Below are 13,717 nucleotides of genomic sequence, written 5' to 3' on the forward strand. Positions count from 1 at the left end.
CCAGCAAAACATCTCATTTTCCTGTGGCTTCACTACTAACTCTTTGCCAAGAACTAGAAAGTAAAGCAGTCCAGAGTTGGTATTCTGGTCAAGAGGGGACAAATACTAATACCTCCTGAGTATTGGCAAATTCAACAATTCCTTCATTTGAATGGATTCACACTTTCAGCAGCATCGTAAGACCTCTCTCATCCATGAAGAACTAGGCCTCGCGTCCTGCAAGGGTGTGAGATAAGACTCCTTAGGTCATGAGCAAATGAGAGGGGTTACCAAGATTAGCTTCTGGCTGAACTTGAGACAGATCATCTGCATCACTAATTGGCATCATCTGTTTCAGGTTGCCAAGAAACAGGGCATTTCGACAGTTGCCTGTACATTAATCTATTTCCCAAGCCACTTTCTCTGTATTGCTTGAGATGAAAAAAATAGGGACATTTTCTTTACATATTGAGGGCAATTAAGTCACCCAGGGAAATAAGAAGGAAAAGGTAAGATTTTTTAAGTTTTTAAAGTAGATTCTGTGGATTTCTTCTGGTTAATAATAATATTCTTAGTGTAATAACATTTTTCTTTTTCTATACAATATGTATATACTAAGAACTCACATACATTTTCAGTTTACAGTATTTGAATTTTATTAGAAATTCTTTTATTAAATTATTTTCTTTTAAATGTAAGCATTCTTCATGTAAAATTCTATTCTTATCTCATGTTTTAATATAAAATGTTAAAATTGTATAATATAAGAAAGGCAATATGTTTAAAAATATATAAAAAAAGCGTTCCAATAGAACTTGTGATATGAATTAAGATAGGAAATAATGGAAGCTGAGAATTCAATCCTAATCTATTAAAACTTTTTGAGGAGTTTTAGCTGACTTATACATGTATGCATTTTTACTTGGCTCTATAACTTTCTCAATTTCTTATTTATTTTGATCATTCTTGAAATATTTTTACCATATATAATTAGAAAAACATAACAGGAAGTTAAATTTAAATCTTAGAGATGAAAAAGATAAACAAGTGAACTATTACTAGCTTATTTTTGGCTATGAAATAAAATTTTCTTTTTCCTGTAAAATACTTTACTAAATGCAATCTTTTGAGCTTTTCTGTTTGTCTCTAATTACTTTTGTGGACTATTTTGAGAAAATTAAGTTGAACTCAATGTGCACAAAGATAATATGGGATGGATATGTTTAAAATACATCATAATCACATATGAAAATGCTACAGTGAAACCCAGTTTGTGTAAAATTAATATGTACTAATAAAATATATGTGAATGGGCCAGGGATTTAGCTCAGTGGCACCATGCCTGCCTTGCAAGTGCAAGGTCCTGAGTTTGATCCCGGGTACAGGAAAAACATATATATATATATATATATGTAAATAAGTAAGTCATTGTAAAAGTGCAATACAGCCTTTTCTTCGTTTTATTAATTGCCTACTGTTTACGATATTTTGTTTTCTTTTCCCCCCTTCTCTTCCTTATGTATAATTTCGGCATGTATTGCTGCATAACAAGAGCATCCTCCAATCAAACTAAAATACCGAGATCTCAAAGAATTTACCTCTGACAAACTAGTGTTACTTTTCTTTAGTTGATATTCAAATTTCCTAGAATTGTTTTTAGAATCTTCTGACTTGTCTGAACTGTGAATATGGATACTTTAAATTGTAAGATTACATTCACCATAATTATTATTATTTAAAATAATATTTCAATTATTTATTTGAATCATAAGACTTTCTGAAAGCTCTTTACTTTGAAAAGTATAGTTTATTCAAAACCTTTAACTATGTCGTTCTCTGTAGCATAAATTTCACTCTCTTTAGTATAAATTGCCAAAGAGATGAGGGGCAAGAGAGCAAAATTTACAAAAGGCTTTATTTATCCTACTGGAATAGGAATATTTTAAATTTAGACTTTAAAAAAGTCACTACTAATGATACAGCAGATTGATATTAAAATATGATTTCAACAAACAAAAGTTTCAATACTGACTGAATATTTACATAGTTCTGAAGAAGAAATTAGAAAATATTTTAGTCTTTAATTTTCTCCTTGAATTACTTTATTGAATATAATTTACCCTCAGGGCCTTATAGAAAGGGAAAAGCTGGGAGATAAACCATACAATATAAAAAGAATCACATTTTATTTTTAATATCATGGAGCTTTCTGAAAGAAATCAATGAAGGAGAAAGATATAACAAGGAATCATCAAAGAAACTTATGCTTTTTTAACTCAGCACCATGGTTTTAAAAGCTGCAAGAATAAACAATTGTTGTACTAAAGAAGTATTTGTCGGAAGTGAAAATAGTTGTTTCAATCTGGGCCCATTTCACATTCACTGTGAACAGCTGGATATTATTGAACAGGCTTTGCCCTTTCCTCGTAAATCCTGCAGCTAATCTTATTAAGAACCAGTGGAAACGGAAGTCGTATAGAAATCAAAAGTTAACTCCACAATAGAAGGTTCAAAGAGGTTTTTCTTGTTAAATGCTTTTTTCTGAGCTTGTTTTTGGATCTTAGATCATTGAATTAGTTATATTTGAAACATTTTAAAATATAATCACATGAGTTATACACTACAGTTGCCCCACATGAACACATTCAATCATTAGTTTTGTCAAACACTGACCAGTTTCCCTGAAACAGGCATAAGATACTTTTAAGGTTCTTTGAAGAACAGGAACCATTTTTTAAAAATAATTTATATTTTCTTCTTAGATAACCCTGTTAGTGGGTGAATAAGAACTGAGCCTATCCATTCTCAATAATCTTCAGTCAGCCCAATTTCTGACTGTTTGAAGATAACAGATTGGAATCTGCTTAGGACTTCATCATAGGTCACTCTTGTGACTTGGACTCACTAAAGTTATACTTAAACTGTTTTAGCCTTGTTTACATGTTAGGAATAAGGTAGACTGACTCTGAACAGTCTAAGCTGTTTTATTGATAATCCTTCAAGTTCCACATTTCATTGAAAATAACACGTTCTTTTAAAAATCTCAGTGAAATTTACAATCTGATGCCACTTATTTTTCTAATCTCAATTTTATCTTAATACTTCCTCCCCTAATTTTAGACTTCTTTACTTCTTCCAGACTTTCCCCTAAACATTATATTCACTGAAACCTGCTTAGGATTGGAATCGTTTTTTGGTTTTTTAAATCACAATCGCTGCAATCTGCTCTATATTTTTCCCGTAGTATTCACTATATATATGACCAAATGTAAGAGAAGACAAAGGTGAAAGACTTCAATAGTTAAAGTTCATGTTTACTATCTTTTTTTAATGTATCATACATAAATAAAAATTGGAAAAGATTTGCTTGGCATATGCAAGGGCCTAAGTTTGATCGCTACCATTACATGAATCTCTACCAAAAATAACATAAATTAGCAAATAATTAAATAGTGAGAAAGTTTGAAAATCTGTTATATGTTTGTCAAAGGTATAATGAACTGAGAGAGTAGTATCACCTGAGTAGAAGGTTGATTGGCAAATTGAATAGGTTAGAGAAAATAAATAATGAACAATAAATTCAACTGAATGAGAATTGAATATTAGTGTGGAAATTGAATTTATATAATAACTTACAAAATGTATTGCACACTACAAAAAAGCTACTGAAATTAACATGAAAAAAAATTCTCAGTAAATTGCATGTGTAAACACAAAGGCTCTCTCAAGACTGTTCTTAAATAAGGTAGTTATTTGTATTTGAAGGTTCTAATAGTTCACTTGGCAAACTAAATTTTGACATAAATGAGCTTGCAAATGAACTATTTAAAGTCCCTTCTAAAAATGAATCTGGGAAATCAAGAAAATAATTATTAGATTTCAGATTGAAAGCTGGAGGGGTGGTTAGAGATGAAAAAGGGCTAATGTAAAGGCAGACATGATAATTAAAAAATAAAAATGAGAAGCATGGTATAAATATATTTGGAATTAAAGATTCTTTGTTCCCATTAAGTATGCTAGAAACATTATTATCCAAAATTGTTAAAGTAGGTAAAAGTCTTCTTGATGTTTATAAAAGTAATATATGATAACTTTATAAAATCATGAGTACTTCCATCTATAATGGAAGGAGTAAAGGATTAGAAAGTAAAATTATATTTACTGGCCAAATCTAGAAATACTAAAAATTTGGGGTGGTTTTTAAGTGTAAAGAAAAATAAAAATGAATGAAGTTCATTCATTTCTTGATTCCTATAATATTTGTGAATAAAAGAGTAATTGTGTGTGTGTGTGTGTGTGTGTGTGTGTGTGTGTGCAGTTGACTTCAAGGGAGAGAATTTAGCAAATAGGATAAAGACTTTGTAAAGGAAATGTGATTTATACTGTAAATATACCTAAAATCAAGCTTGCAAACAAAGTCTAAAAATGTAATTCATAACTATATGAATTTCTATAATTTGTGATTAAAACTAAAAGGACTTCCCAGAATAGTTTTCAAAATGAAATTTTGTATTGTAAGTTCTCCTTTTCTTATGTAATAAGAAAACTAATATATGCCTGTCCTTCAACTTTGTGAACATCTCCGTTGGTATCAAATTTCAATTCCTGTTTGCTCATAATTAAAACTATATAGTGAATTATGTGATTATATTTTTGTTATACTTTGTTACCAAAAGGACAAATCATCACAGTTTTGCCAATGTACTCAGCCTTAATCTAGTTCTAAATGAAGTTCATATATTCAGTGAACAGACTTGGTCGGGTAAAGTTACGTTTTTTACTATATGTCCACTTTCTTTACCGATTTATTAGCACTCTTATGACCCTGTGGCTATGTCCTGACATTACTAAATGTCAACAAAACAGTGCATAAAAAGCAAGAGTGAGTATTAAAACTGGAAGAGAAATTTGAAAGTCTTTCATTCTGACTTTTAATATTAAGATAAAAGATATTAAGACATTAATTATATTTAACTACACAACTCAGAGAAAACCTAGAATGTCAAGATAATTATTCTGATTTTGCTGTAGAATATTATATGACACATAGAACATCATTGATTATATTTTAGAAAATTGCTTGAAATTAAATTTAAACATATGAAATCTGTACAGTATTACAAAAATTGATCTCAGTGGCATTTTAAAGGTTTTGAGTGTTTTCCAGGACGTCCATTTGGCCTGAAAAGTATAATAATCTCAGTTTTAAAAACTCATATAGAACATTTAATTGTTCCTAAGGTGGAGATAGCATTTCATTACCCAAATAATTAAATCAATTATAATATTACACTTGACTCTATACTAAAACATTTTCATTCTCGAAGCTACTTGAACTTGAATATTTTCAACAGAGCTATCTGTTATAAAATTTCTCCTTCAATGACTAAATATATAGAATATTTGCTATTAGAAAAAAAAGAAATCTAATAAATGTTTGTAAGCATGCTATGTTCAGAGATGATCTCCATAGTTTGCTTCTGTAAATTTTATTTCTCTCCTGAGAATCCTAGGGTAAAAGATTTTTGTTTATATTTACATTGTATTTACAATTATTTCATTTCTTCCACTGTCAAAAGCACTGAAATTATACTTCCAATTGAGCTTTTCCATGAGGTATATACATTTTATCTCATTTTTATTACATTTTAATTTCTAACTCAAAATAAATAGGGATCATTGAACATTGTTCTAAACTTATTACCAATTATATTTAAATTATATTGCTATCTTGTAGATCATAAACAAACTCCCTTTAGAATCAATGCTTCAGAATAATCCTTGAGCTGAAATAGCCAAGAAGAAGATTTCTCCCAGATATTATTTTGGCTGAAACAATTATTTTGAATTTTTTTTCTTATTAGTAATCCCTGCCACACTGAGTGAATTTTTAATGTCCTGAAATGAAAATTAAAATACAGGAGATATCTTGTAGATGTTTACACTGGAAAAAAAGCATAGTTTCTAGATTAAATCCTTTACATTATAGTTGTCCAGAGAGCATTCTAGAGGTTAGAGGTCTATGAAGGCAGAGCTACACTTCTGATTGTAATGACTTGCTCAACAGGGAGGAACAAAATAGATTTAAAACATATGGTGATGCTTAACAGTGTAAATCTCTAAGGAAAATTATTTTGCTTAACATTACTCTAGTGATTTGGACATGTCTTTTAGTTGTCTGAACTCTGTCTTTTAAAGCTTTAATCTTTAAGGATGTTCCAGGTTATTATGCTTTTTTTCATTAAGCAATACTTAGAAAGCAAAAGGGATATTGGCTCCAAATAAACTAATAGTCTCACTTCTCTGAGACTTATATGAAGTTTGAGATAAACCTTGATTATTAATTTGTAATTCTAGTTATCTTTATGTCAGAAAAATATTTTAAGCCTTTAAGTCACAGTGCTTTTAATTAAAATAGTTCAAATCTAGATTGGATTCTAATAGTAAGATGCCAAGTAGATACAGTTGTTCTTTCAAAACACTATATCTTGAAACAAATTTCTTGAAACTGATTTGTGCAGAGATGGCCTCGGGCTGACTAAAATCTCTCAAGGTTAATGTAATGGTAACAGATTTTCCCAGAGACCTGTAAAAGTATTTCTTCCCAGCTATTTATTTTTATTGGTTAACTTCTAGCCTGAGAGCATCAGGACTTACAGAGCAAATGCTTAAACATTTTTATTTACTCCAATACAAAAAGCAATACATGATTGAAGCACACTGGGTGATAATTATAGGAATGGTCTTAGAATGAAACTTTCAGAATGTATTTATCATAGCACCTTTCTATTCAACCAGTTAGTAGGAATTCATATATACTCTTCTGGGACCTAGAAAACGAGTGGTAAAATATTTCATTATAATAGGGGAAGCCCTAAAATTACAGAAGCAAAAATTACATGTTTATTTTTATGGCAGTGAATATAGGCTTTGTGAGACTATGTCATTATAGTTTGGTCCAAAATCATAAAATGTGTGACACCATGAATGAGACTAGTACAAACTATGGGCACTAGATTATTATTTTGTGTCAATTTAAAAACCATACCACTCTTAGGGCCGGGATTTAACTCAGTGGTTCCGCCACCTGCCTTGCAAGCGCAAGGTCCTGAGTTTGATCCCCCATACCAAAAAACAAAACAAAACAAATAAAACCACTCTGGAAGAGGATGCTGGTAATGGGGGAGGCTATGCATATATGACAGTAGGGAGTTTATGCTCAATTTTACTGTGAACCAAAACCTACTTTAAAAATAATCTGAAGTTAATGGTAAACAACTAAATTTTGAGAAATAGGGTATTGTAATGGAGAACATCTAAGGTCAGCTTTAGCTGGATTGTCAGGGGGAGGAATTCTTGATATTTGAGTTGAGACCAGAATGGTGAGAAGGAAGCTGTGCAAAGACACATACAGATGTCAGGGAGCTTTCCAAGGAGTAGACACATAAAGCGCAAAAGCTACAATGCACTTGATCATTTTTCCAAAGAAGCATTGACCAGCTGAGCCATAAACTAGAAAGCTGAGAGGAGTTAATGAGGACCTTCTGTGACAAGCTTATTTTACTTTATCCAATCCACCTTATAAGGGAATCATTTTACATTTTAAAACATTTAGCAGTGAAATATGTAATTTATCTGGGTTTGTAAGCTTGAAGAATATGGAGCAAGGGCAGAGTCAAGGAGTTCAGTGTAGAGACTTGCGACAGTTTGTTCAGGTGAGAATCAATGGTAGTTTGAGTGAAGCTGAATCATTGAAAGAAATCATAGATCTAATTCAGGATATATTTCAGACACTAAACAGGTTGGGTAAGGAATATAAAGGGAAATAATGAAGGAGAGTGTGGTCTTTAGTCATGATATGTCAACTTGAATAGATTAAGAGATAGTAGGTTAGTAAAGCACAGTTCAGGGTGTGTCCATGCCTGACTGACATGTAGGTGACCAAACCAAGGGGAAAAGACTCACCTTGAATGTGAGGGGCACTACAGATGGGTGCTGGCCTTGATGGAATAAAAAGAAAAAGAAGAACGAAGTGTGCTCATTCTGAAGAGGGGCAGTCTTCTTGACTAGGTGCACTTTGTGCTGTCTTCATTTTTGGACACTGATTTTCAGATCTCCAGTTTCTTCAGGTTTCGAACACAGCTTCAAACTAGAGACTCCAGTGAACTTACAGGCCTTTGATCTTGGACTGGTGCAGCATCATTGATTCCTCTTGTTTTGTCTTTTATCTTCATGGACTAAGAATTATGGGATTTTCTGGCTCTTCAGTGTTTGGACAAAAATTGTGGACTTTCCTGATTCTAATCCTTTAAGGCTACCTAAGAAATTTCCCTGCATAAATATACGTATTTTCTATTGATTCTGTTCCTTTAGAGAACCTTAACTGATACAAAGAATTACTCCTAGACTCTTGGACTTAATCATTATGTGGTACCTACCTATAAGTTAAGCATGAGTGAGGATGTATGCTTGTTAAACATCTTAGTAACATAAACTACCAATTATTCTATTTTTGTAACTAAGGAAAAAAATCCAAACTTTGTCACCTGAAAGACATCAAGAAACAAAAGGCACACCAGTATTTACATGTTTGATAGTAGAATATGAACTCCTTAAAAAAGTATACAGAGTAAGAGGTAACTAGACTTCTGTGATAGCTCAGGGTACTAAAGAACACAATGTTTAATCAAAGAAGAACTGCTTATTTCAAGTAATTTCCAGCATAGTTAATAATTTGAGTAAAAATACAAAAAATTGTCTATTGATCTGGCAATATATATTCACAGGTAGTGTGTCATTGACCTTAATCAATAACTTGTCTACACTAATCAAATATTTTGTATTGAGTAACCTCATTGTAACCCCAGTATCTAGATCAGTAATGAAGTAAATGTAATGCCATCAATTAAATTACTTACAAAAAAATTCCTCCCTGAAGTGGTACAAGCATTCTGAGAAAAGGTTGACCAAAAAGGCAGGTGTTTCTACAAGCATAGGCACTAATTGTTCTCTGTATCTAACATCTATTATTGTACAAAGCCAGGAATTTCACAAGTACAACTATTTGTGGAACCTCGTTTTAAAATTCAGGCATCAATCTCAATTTGTATGAATAACCTTTTGAAATTTGAAAATGTAAAGAAAGTGGGTCTTACATGATTCAGTTTATGATCAAAAGAAGAGAAGTACTGTGGTTGTTTGATGTTTTTCTATAACTTCATGTTATGTATTATGTCTGATAAAGGGGTAAAGTGAAAATAAAATAAATTTCTTAATGAAATGTAAATGTATAAGGGTGGACACAAGTTAGCCTATTCTGAATGTCAATCATTAAACCACCTGACATAGAATAAATTCCATTAAATAAATACAGATTTTTAAAAATGGTACTGGGGTTTAAACACAAGACCTTCACATTGACCTACATTCCCACTATTTTTATTTATTTTTTTATTTTGAGACAGAATCTTTCTAAGTCACTAAGTTGCCCCCACTGGGCTTAAACTTGTAATCTTTCTACCTCAGTTTCCCAGAATTCTGGGATTTGAAAAATGTACCTGACTAAATATAGATATTTCTAACCTGAAAAGACAGGACACCTATGTAATTCTATATCATATTATACCTAAAGAGATTAATTTTCTTCGTACCTTCTAGTCAAGTATTCTCATGATTACTAACCAATTACCAAGGATCCTGGAGACCACTGGAGAAATGCAATATAAATAGATATATTGGTCTTTTGATTAAAATGCTTAATTTAGCCTATTTTCTTCTTGGTTTCTCAATGTTACTTTCTATTACAGGCCTTAATTATTTTAAAGATGCCACAATGAATTTATCATATGGCTCCTGCTTATGAAAAGTGAATTTGAAGAGCAGATGGAGTTTGTAGCACATTTTCCAGTTTGTAGCTTCATTTTCCACATGGATGAGAGTTCAAACTAAAAGATAAAACAAAAGTATGGGTGATCAGGAGTTTCTGTTCTAATTTTGACTCTTTTATGCATAGTGAGTCACCTCAGCTCACCAGGAGTCAGGGTCTGAAGTAGAGAAGTCAGGAGAGCAGGACACTGGTTTTCTATATCTCAGAGGCAAGGGTCAAAATAACAATTAAGTACTTGAGTGGAAACAAGAGGTTGTTTCCTTCAAAATCACAAAAGTAATTGTGAGTCTGGAATATTAATCTACTTTATGAAAATCAAAGGTTTTAATCTTATCTGAAAACAAAGCTCTATTCTATAAAAGGGACAGGTTTCCAATGAAAATGTAAAAATGCCAACTTTAATTTGAATGATAGTGCCCACCAATGGCCCACTCATTATTAAAGGCTTTTGCTCCCCAGCCCATGGCATTATTGGAAAGTGTGAGACCTTTAAGAGGTGGGACCTATTGGGAGGCATTAGGGCATTAGGGGCATGCTTGAAAGGCATCCTGGAATACTGGAATCTTTCTGTCTTTATTTTCTGACATCCTGAGTTAAGCAGCTTCCTCGGCCACATGCTCCCATCATGATGTACTGCTTCTTCATAGCTCCAATTCAATTGATCAACTAACCATGGAATGAAATCTCCAAAACTGATATTTTTGAAGGCTAGAAAACATTTCAATCCAACTCCTCCTGGTCTTTATACTTTGTATGAAGAAGTCTGTTGTGATTATATTGGGTTAACCTTTGTATATGATTTACTACTTTTCTGTAACAACTTTTAAGATTTTTGTCCCTGTGATGGATTTCTGGATCTCTGAGAACAATGTGGTTTGGATTGGTTCTCTTTTAACCATGGTCAGTTGCTGTTCTTTATGCCTCATTTATGCGTATGTTTGTTTCTTTCCGTATATTTGGGGAGGTTTTTGGCATTATTTCTGTGAACAGGTTTTTATGCCATTGTGTTGTATTCTCATTTTTCACTTACTCCAAGTATTCTTTGATTAGTGTTCTACACATCATCTAGCTGTTGCTGGATTGATTTTTCATTTTCTGTTGTTGTTTTTATGGTGTCTTTCAGTAGTTGGTCTTTGAAGGCATCACTGTCTTCTAGTTCTAAAATTCTATCCTCACATTGGTCTGTCCTATTCCCCATACTTTCAATAAGATTTTTAATCACCTGGATTTCTGATTGAAACCTATTCATGGACACTAATTATTTCATCAACTGGTCATTCATGTTTTGTATCATTTTGTTTGCTTATGTAGCTTTTTAGTAATGTCTTCTGAGTGCTGCTACATCCCTTTGATTATTACTTTCATTATCTGTTTAGGTGTGTCTTCTCTAATTCAACTAAATATCGCTTTGAGCTGCTTTCTAACCTCCTCTGCTATACTTTTGAGTAATTCTATTCTCTTTTGAGCATTCTATTCTGCTGCTTGGTGTGCCTTGGATTGGCTTGGGGTGTGGGGGTTTGGGGTGGCATTTCTTTACCTTATCTTCACGTTTCAATTGTTTTTGCTTGTTTGCTTTGTGATGAGGATTGTGGCTGCATACAGCCTAAATACTTTGTTGCTAGAATAGAGCTCTCTTTAGTTACTTTTCAGTGATGTATTTTGGGCATGGCTAACTATAATCCTTTGCAACAGCCTCAAGATTAGACCACCTTGGTTATTTTGGGAAAGAAAGATGCAGTGTAGCTATCCCAGTAACCAAGTTCTCTGGGAATATACTCTACTATTGTTAATGTGGCAAAGGCAAATTAGCACAGCAGGATACAAAGTTAGCATTCAAAAATCAATAATGTTCCTGTACAACAGTAATAAATTTACCAAGAGGGAAATTAGGAAACAAATACCCTTCACAATAGAATCAACAAAAACAAAATACTTAGGTATTAACCTAACCAGGGAAGTGAAACACCTCTACAATGAATATTATAGTACTCTGAAAAAGGAGATTGAAGAGGGTACTAGAAAATGGAAAAATATTCCCTGTTTCTGCATAGGCAGAACCAATATAGTCAAAATGGTCATACTTCCAAAATAGTTACAGAGATTTAACCCAATCCCAATCAAAATACCAATAATATTCCAAACAGAACTGAAGAAAATAATCATAAAATTCATATGGAATCAGAAGAAGCTGAGAATAGCTAAAACCATTCTGGACAATGAGGAAAAGGCAGGGGCATCACAATCCTGGACTTCAAGTTATACTTCAAAGCTACAGTGATAAAAGCATCATGATATTGGGAAAAAAACAGACTTGTGGACTAAAGAAAACAACACAAGATGCAGAAATAACTTTAAGCACATTCAGCTCTGTTATCTTTGAAAAAAAGGGTCAAATCCCTTCAGTAGAGGAAAGAGCCTTTTATCAAGAGGTGCTTGGAAAATTGATTATATGCCGAAAAGTTGAACCTAGAACAGTATCTCTCATCATGTAATAAACTAAAATCAAAATAGACTGATCAAAGATCTAAACATTAGAACAGAAATATTTAATCTGCTGGAAGACAAAATAGGTGAGACCTTGGAAGGCGTAGGTGTAGGCAAGGACTATCTGAACAAAATCCCATTTGTGCAAAAATCAAGAGCAAGAACCAACAAATGAGATCACATCAAATTAGAAAACTTCTACACAGCAAAGGATACCACCAACAGAGTGAAGAATATCTAGACTATATAACAAATTAAAAGAATTAGACTCCTTTAAATTTGCAGACCAAATTAAAAAATGGGTATCTAAAATGAATAGATACTTCTCAGATGAAGAAATGCCAGTGATGAATAAATACATGAAAAATGTTTAGTGTTACTAGTTTTTCAAAAAATGCGAATTGTTATAACCCCAAGCAAATACCTCTCCATCAGCTGTCAGGGCCATTGAATGATGTGAGCCACATGCTACTTCAACAACCTGCTTAATCAAGAGATTGGTACTGACTTGGATCAGGGCAATGCCTTGGTTGGTCGTTCCATTTCCCAACTGGCTGTATCCATTGTGGCCCCAGGCATAGACAACTCCTTCGGTGCTGAGAAGAACATGGGGGCCACTCCCATAACTAAGGCTTTTAATCTTCTTTCCACATAAGGCTTCTAGCTTCATAGGTACAAGTGTACTCTGGTTATCTCCAGTTCCTAGGCAGTTACTATAATTCAGTCCAAACACAAAGACCTCATCACGGTCAGTGACATAAAGAGCTTCATTGGCTGAGGTGTCAAAGACGCATGCTTTCCTAATAGACGCAATTTCTTGAGGTCAGAGCAGAGTAAAGATTGGCCACTTTCCTACATCCACCATGACTCTGACTTGATAAATTGACATTGTTTCCCCAGCAATCCATCCTCTACTTTCAAACATGAGCCTTTTCCTCAATTTTAGTGCTGAGTTGATGACTATACTGTAGTCTTCACTCAAGTTGCAGTAAGCTTAAATGGTACCCTGCAAAGCCAGCACCGCCCGCTGTCCGGACCCAGGCTCCGCGCGCGTCGCGGGGTCTCAGCTCCGCTGCGTCGGAAGCCCGAGCAAGCTAGCAACTGAGCGAGCTAGCAACTGAGCGAGCAGAGGCGCAGACACTGGGCTCAGGGGCGGAGCGCGGGGGGCCGGGCCCGCTGGTCACGCAGCACATGACCCGGGGCCGCGAGCGACTCGACTCCCCAGGTCTCTCCGCCAAGGCCGGGCCGGAATTTCCTTAGGCCAGCCTGAGGTCCTGCGGAGAGTATCAGTGGAGCGTAAAAAATGCAAATTAAAATAGCACTGAGATTCCATCTCATTCCAGATAGAGTGGCTACCATCAAAAAATC

The 13,717-nt window shown here is 33.7% G+C and overlaps 1 pseudogene; it reads right to left on the reverse strand.

The window, feature by feature from the left end:
• Positions 1-12,677: 12,677 nt before the first annotated feature.
• Positions 12,678-13,500, reverse strand: LOC147825094 (RCC1 and BTB domain-containing protein 1 pseudogene; annotated as a pseudogene).
• Positions 13,501-13,717: the final 217 nt, after the last annotated feature.

Source organism: Heterocephalus glaber, unplaced genomic scaffold (genome assembly GCF_053883595.1).
Source record: "Heterocephalus glaber isolate CG9 unplaced genomic scaffold, H.glaber_assembly_v1.0 deba00001509, whole genome shotgun sequence".
Lineage (NCBI taxonomy): Eukaryota > Metazoa > Chordata > Mammalia > Rodentia > Bathyergidae > Heterocephalus > Heterocephalus glaber.